The sequence below is a fragment of the Coptis chinensis genome, chromosome 4 (genome assembly GCF_015680905.1).
Source record: "Coptis chinensis isolate HL-2020 chromosome 4, ASM1568090v1, whole genome shotgun sequence".
Classification (NCBI taxonomy): Eukaryota; Viridiplantae; Streptophyta; class Magnoliopsida; order Ranunculales; family Ranunculaceae; genus Coptis; species Coptis chinensis.
In genome coordinates, this window is record NC_141459.1 from 92249294 (window position 1) to 92256946 (window position 7653).

The 7653-nt window shown below is 35.3% G+C and overlaps 1 pseudogene; it reads left to right on the forward strand.

The window, feature by feature from the left end:
- The first annotated feature begins 4161 nt into the window (after positions 1–4161).
- Positions 4162–7330, forward strand: LOC147505671 (uncharacterized; annotated as a pseudogene).
- Positions 7331–7653: the final 323 nt, after the last annotated feature.

The window sequence follows — 7653 nt, forward strand, 5'->3', positions numbered from 1 at the left end:
AGGATTTGGGAGAAGCTAATGTGATTTTTGGAATCAAAATTATCAGAAACTGTGATGGCTATACGCTTTCACAAGAGCATTATGTTGAGAAGTTTTTGAAAAAGTTTAACTATTATGATAGTAAGCCTGTGTCGACACCTTATGAGGCAAATAGTGAACTTAAGAAAAATAATCAACATAGTGTCATTCAGTCTAAATATGCCCAAATTATTGGTAGTCTTATGTACTTGATGAATTGCACTAGACCTGACATTACTTATACAGTTAACAGGTTAAGTAGATACACTCATTGTCCTAGCAAGGAACATTAGAGTGCGTTAGAGATACTAACCCAGTACTTAAGAGGAACAATGAATTATGACATACATTTTAGACAAACTCCACTTGTGATAAAGGGTTATTGTGATGCAAACTGGATATATGATTCTAATGATATCAAATCCACTAGTGGTTATATATTCACCCTGGGTGGAGGTGCAGTCGCTTGGAAATCTTCTAAGCAGACTTTGATAGCTCGTTCAACCATGGAGTCCGAGCTTATTACTTTAGATAAAGCAAGTGTTGAGGCTAAGTGGCTTAGAAACCACTTGGCAGATCTTCCTATTAGTACAAAACCGCCTCTAGCTGTACCTATGCATTGTGATTGTCAGGCCGCAATAGCAAAGGCAAAGAGCAAATTGTACAATGGGAAAAGCAGACATATACGTATGAGACTAAAGTCTATAAAGTAACTACTAGAATATAGAGTTGTGGCTCTAGATTATGTTAGGTCAGAGTTACATTTGGCCGATCCTCTTACCAAACTGCTTAGCATGAGGCAAGTGGTTAAAATGTTGAGGGGGATGAGACTTTTGCCTAAGATAAAGGGCGACACTAACGGCAACCCTACCTATATGATTGGAGATTCCATGAAGTAGGTTCAAAGGGAAAAACAAGTCACCTAGTCGCTCTGATATGTTATCATATTTATTGAGACATCCCACCCTATGACGAGATAGTATTTTTGTATACTTTGTATAACTTGAATTGCAATGAGTAAGGATGAGTTATTTTACTCTTATTGGAATCCACAGTCCATTTTATGATGAGATAGTGTATTTTAAATTGCAATGTACACTTGATGGATATCTACCTATATGAATGTAGAACTAGGTCGGTTCTTATGGATATTTAGGCTTGTATCCTACAACATTCATGAAACACAGGTAACACAGGGCCTAAAAGTACAACACTGCAGAACTGTCATATAATGAAAAAGTAGTGTGGGTGCATGTGATCTATTTTACTACAAGGGAATGTTGGTTCAAAGATTATTAAATCCACCACTTTCACGTGATATAAGACATGTTACCCTATGACTGCTTCAAGCCCGTAAAGCACCAGTATCTTAGGCATTGCTTTTTCGATTCTCTCTGGCATTTTGTAAACCCATTTCTTTTGTCATATCCTATTCCAAAATAGTGGGGGACTATAAGTATTTTAAAATAGTGGGGGATTGTTGGAATCTCTTGATGATTAGTATTTCAAATTACTATTCCTAGTAGGAGTCATTCTCTTATTTGGAAACCGAGTGTCTATTCCAAATAGGAGTCTTTATTTGTTTTGGAAACAGACGAACTTACCTCTATATAAACAAGGACTTTGCGTCCATAAGAGGTATTCAAGACAGAATCACATCTCGCACTTCTAAACCCAAGCTATTGTTGCTGCCCTTCTGGATCTCTTCTTACTATTAGCCACCAGAGAGAGTTATACTGCTATTCTAGAGAGCAACATGTTTGAGTGCAAGTTAGCCTGCTAAACCATTGTATTCTGTGAGGAAGACGCCACTGTTGCCTTTCTGCACCACTAGAAGGGGCGAAATCTTTCCTTAAGGACAACCTAATCTATGCCTTGGTTGTTCCCTGTTACTGCTATCCTTGTCTCTTTATTGTTTTCTTTATTCGCAGCCAACAATTGGAGACCGACGTCACTACCAAAAATGTGACTTTTAGCGTCCAAATTTTTTGTTGCGGCCATAGTTTTAGTTGCTGGATATAGTTGTTGTCGCGACAGGTAGGATTGGTGGCAAGAAGTACCTTTTTGCCGTGACTTTCATCTTCCGTGGCAAAAGGTGTACTTTTGGCAACCGTTTTAGTTAGACCGTGGCTTTAAGTTAGACCTTTTGCAACAAACAAGATTTGGGCGCAGCTTTAAGTGTGTGTTTTGCGACCACAGTGACAAAAGGGTTTTAATAATTATTTTCTTAAAAAACAAGTAGAAAATAGATATTAGTTAAGCACTCTATTAGTTATCGCGGTTGTTTTCCCTTTTTCCAACCTTTTATTTTGGTGAAAATTGAATCCTGAAACTTCTCAAATAACTTCAGCTGCCCTTCTTCTTCACTGGTTTCTGTCTCCTTCGCAGCTTCATTGAACTTTATCACTCCTTCTTCTTCACCTGCAGGTAATCAATCACCTTCTTGTCTCGTTTTTATTCTTGCTGACATTTTGTTAGAAATTGTTAGAAGAAATTCTTTTGTGATTTGTTAGAAACTGTTCATTACTCCGAATCTAAATCAAGTAGAAAAATGGAGTAACTTTCTTATATCGTTCATTTTTTAATTATGTATGTAGATCTGTAATGACATTTGACCTGATTTTTAGATAAATTTGATTTGAATAGTGTATACATATGAGTTTCTAATCTAATCTATATTATTTTTGGGTAAAAGTTTTGGCTTTAAGTTTAAAGCTTTAGCTTTCTTCTCAGGTTAACCACTTGTCTGGAAGCCAGTACATAGTGGCTCCAGTAGGTATGATCTTTCATTTCGCTTCTAGCCTTCCTTTCTTTCCGTCCTACTGTAGATTTTCAGTGTAGAGTGAAATTAATAATTCTCCTGCATGTAAAGAGCGCTCCTCTAAAGACAATGACATGGTTGACTAAGGTAAGAATTTGGTTATGATCAAGAAACTATTTGATCAGTTCTCCTCTCTGTATTCGTTTAGTTTGTTATGTGTAATCTTCCTTCGGTAGAAACTAAGGTGTCAAAATGTGCTATTAAATATGTTATGGATCTGTGCTTTTCTGTTGTCAGATGATACACAAGATGCTAAGGACACACAACAGTTAGCTCCCGCCAGTTACAAACTGGATTACTTCCCGCCACATTGACATTGTTGAACTTACTAATGTTCTTTCAAATTTCCCAGACATCTCAATGGTAAAGATATAGTCACCAGCCTTTGATTTTTATTTTCCTTCCCTTTTTGTCTTTTTGTGTGTGTGCACATATTAATCCTGAAGAGTGCCAATCTCCACTTGCTTGTCATGACTGTTTGAGTTGAGATATGAAGTAGCTACTTGACTTCCAGTTCAACTTTCATGTCATTGTGTCATTTGGTAGGACCTAAATCATAAGTCCATCAACATTTGGTTGCTCGTTAGAGTTTAGTCGAAAAATCATAGAGAATCTAAATTAGTATTTATGTGCTGTGGAAATTGTTAATTTGCATCATAGATTTCATGTAGACCAACAATTTTTTTTCCCTTGAAGCCCTTATTCAATAATAGACTGAATTTTCAATTAGATATCACTGGTCTTGTCATTTTTTTAATCCATAAGAGTAAGTTGGATGATTTAGTGAGTCAGGTCTAGCTGGGCGGTGTGTATGGATCGTCTTGGGGCTTAAACTTCGGGGTCCTTATATATACTTTAAATATATTTACTTGCCTTTACCAGTAAAACTGGTATACTGAAAAAAGAGGGAGAACATGCGCCCTTTTTAGTGCCTAAATAATTTGCAATAGTAGCACTATCAGATATTATTGACTTCTTTTTTGAATTTTGCAGACTTCGACTGAACGTAAATGGAGAAAGTATACATAACAAAGGAAGAAGATACTTGATGTTTTGGGTTATCAAGTTTACCCTCATGAAATGGGTCTTCTCTGGAACTTTTTATTTCGACTTTTTTTGCATAACTCATGGGCAAATTGGTAGATGAAGGGGTATTGTCTAGAGCTGGAAGGGGCATGTACACCATTGCAACAAAAAGGTTTATTTCTTTTCACGGTATTATTATGTGTTCTAATTGTGTTTTTACCTTGAAAACTTGTGATCCTCGTTTATGATATCCTTTTCAGGGATTTGAGTCACACTTAAACGGTGTGAAGAAATAGATGGATGCAGAGGAAACACTTGATGACACAGCTCATAAAAGGACTGATGAAGAATACATGTACATGAAGGTAAGTTTGGTAATTGTTTCCACTTTTGAACATTGGCCAAGGTAAATCTGGAGGTTCCTTGCCAATAAATTCGACTTGTCACTCACGAACCAGGACTCCATATTTACACTGTTCAACATATACATATCTATTATTAAATTGTCAAGATTGTTATGTACATGCTATGATTTAAATGTCCAAATTGTAATGCAGGCCTTGTATCATGATCTACCTATGGATTATGTGACTGTAACAAAGCTAGATGGAGAAGCTAGCCAGACAATAGTGCGAAAACTTATTGATAAAATGGCACAGGATGGATACCTTGAAGGAGTATCAAGGTATTATCTTGTGATTGATAATAATTGGGATTATTATCACTTCTAGGTAAACTCGTAATTGTTTAAAAACTTGATTTATCATATTTTTTGAACTTCTAGATGCATCTCATAATATGGTGCGCATTGACCGTTACTTATTGCGTATCGTACAATATTAACAACTATGATTTGGTTATTACATCATCTTGTTTCGTTTCCTGTAAATCTGCAATTACAAGATGCATTATGCCATTATGTACTTTGTGATTGAAACTGAATCTATTATCTTTGAAAATCCCAAGAAGTGGTAACTGGTAAGTAGTTAGGTTTACCAGCCATAAAAATTATGACCACACTTGGTGTACTATGCTTGTCTTATTTCTCCATAATAATCTATATATGGTTAGTTCATATGTTTCAGACAATTTTATTAGTTCAAGCTATTTGAAAATCATTTTTTAAGAGTGGTCTTTACACACTTGAGCTCAGTAGTGGGTGTTATGCAATTAGGTATAAGGTACAAATTCATTGAAATGCTTAGTTTGCTATTGCTTTTGCTTTCTATTAATTACTCCTATATATATTTGGGTTAAGTAAGCTTTTCCAATCAAAGTGTTGCTAGGTCATAGTTATGTCGGATGTGATGATGAAGTGATTAAGCGAATAGGGGCTAGCTTTCAATGGTCCTTCTAAGCTAATTTAGCTTGGTATAGATACATACAGTTGTGGTAAGTAATTGACAAATGATTGTGGTCCGACTTGATAAACTTCAGGGCATAGATTTTGACCTTGTTATATATATATAGCATGAAGCATCATATTTTAGAACTTTATTTACTGCATTATGTCTAAAGCACATGTACCTCAAGATCATTTGATATTTTCTTGCTGCTGAATTGGTTTTTCGAATGTGGTTCTAAAACTTACACCACTATATTTTCACTTGTTGCAGTGTAAAAAAAGATAAGAGGTGACTCTCATTTGGGATTTGAGTTTTGGATGACTTGAAACGTGCAAGCCATATGAAGAAGTGGGTGTGCAAAAGATTAGACAACATATGAAGAACTAAAGCTTGTTTCTTAGTATTTTCTTTTTCTTTGTACCAAGTTATTCATTGATCCAATGGCATTTTGTACTCGGCAAAGAAATAGTTGATTTAATTAAAAGTATGTTTCTTGTTACAATTATGTTGGAGTATCTTATATATTTTTTTGGTTAGTTTTATGTGGTTTTAGTACACAAATTATATATATATATATAATCAAAAAATTCAAAAAAAAACACACTTTTTGCCGCGGCCAATTGTTGCAAAAAAAGAACCAAAAGTATGGTCTAGAAAAACATTTGTTGCCACGATTGTGGCAATAAAATACTTTTGGCAACGGCCATGCCCATGCCAAAAAAATTTATTTATTTAAAAAAAAATAAAACTAATTCAAATATAAAACAATGTCTTGCCACGACATGGTCGCGGCTAAATGTTTACTTTTTTGCAGCGGTGGCAAAAGTGGTGGCAACAAACTTCTTTCCACACCTTGTTTTGCCTCGAGGGTGGCTAAAAGTTTTCCCGTGGCAAAACACATTTAGCCACAAATTTTGGACTTTTAGCTACCACAACTGGTTGGGGCAAAAAATCATATTTTTAGTAGTGCGTGGAGGGCTAATGTGGGATAACAGACAAAACAATGTGCATTTCATAACACAATGCATAAAGCTTTTGCACTACCTATGAGCCTATGAGGCTATAGCTTCAGTGCGATACTGAGAATGGATTCTTATTGCTCCTTTTTAGTTGAAATATCGGTGAGCCCTCTTTCTCTGCTCTACAACTCCATCGTCCTTCTAGTAGATTTCATCGTGTTCTTAACATCAATTCGATGGTAATCAACGCTTCAGATTTTTCTAATTTGCCTAATGGTGTATCTGCAATTGGGTATCGTGATTTGATGGGTGAGAATAATGGGAAGCATCATAAAGCTCGAAGGAAATTGTCTAGTGATGAGAATTCTTGTGAGAATACTAGTTGTTCTATTGGAGAAGAATCTGGGGAAACGGGTTCATCGTGTTCGTGGGTCAACAACATCGACGGTTCTTAAAGACTGGAATGGTGGGGTGATTAGAGATTTGGTGGCGGGAAATAAATAGAGATTGTTATGTGATGGTTTGGGATTACTTTGCGGGTTAAGGTTTTAGAGGAAGATTCATTTGAGTCCGTCAGATCATAATTTGCAGATTGATGTGATCATGTGTGATGAAAATTCTCGTGCCTGATTTTTTTTTATGAGATGAAAATTAGGATGATGGATGGTTCAAATATTCTGAAGGAAATTACTCTCTGTGCACCATCAATATTTGATCCGGTGGTTCTCTCTGACATTTACCGAAGTAGCTACCTACTCTTTTGTTTTTAATTTTTCAAGTTTTAGTCTTTAAATTGTCTGTTTTAGGGGTACTTTTGGTATTAGGTGAAATACCAATGGAATTGGGATGGAACTCAGACGGAGCGGGGGGAAATCATGATGTTTACAAATGTGGGGTTTATTATAACGGAGGGGTTCTAGGGACATATTTTATCTTGACACGTAAACAAACTCAAAATTGTTAGGGCATTTATAAGTTTCGGATTAGGCTAATATTTTGTAGATATGATCTCATAACTATTCTAAACATTGTCACAAATAATAAAAAAAATCAAAAAATTCAAACTTGCCAAATGCAGTTAACAATTTACAAAATTTGGCTAATTGTAGACCGTTCATTTTCACCATTTTTTATACTATATTTAGCAAGTTTAGAAATTTTTGATTTTTTTTATTATTTGTGACAATGTTTAGAATAGTTAGGAGATCATATCTACAAAATATTAGCCTAATCCAAAACTTATAAGTGCCCTAACGATTTTGAGTTTGTTTACATGTCAAGATAAAATATGTCCCTAGAACCCCTCCCTTATTATAAAATGGTGACAAAAGTGGGGGGTTTACACAAATTTACTCTTATTATAAATATAATTGTCCTAAATGTAATACTATTAAGGGGTTAAAACTACAGTTTTGGGCTCTTATCAATATCCTCTAAGAAATAAGCACATACTCGATGCATTTGGAGATCATGCATACAACAC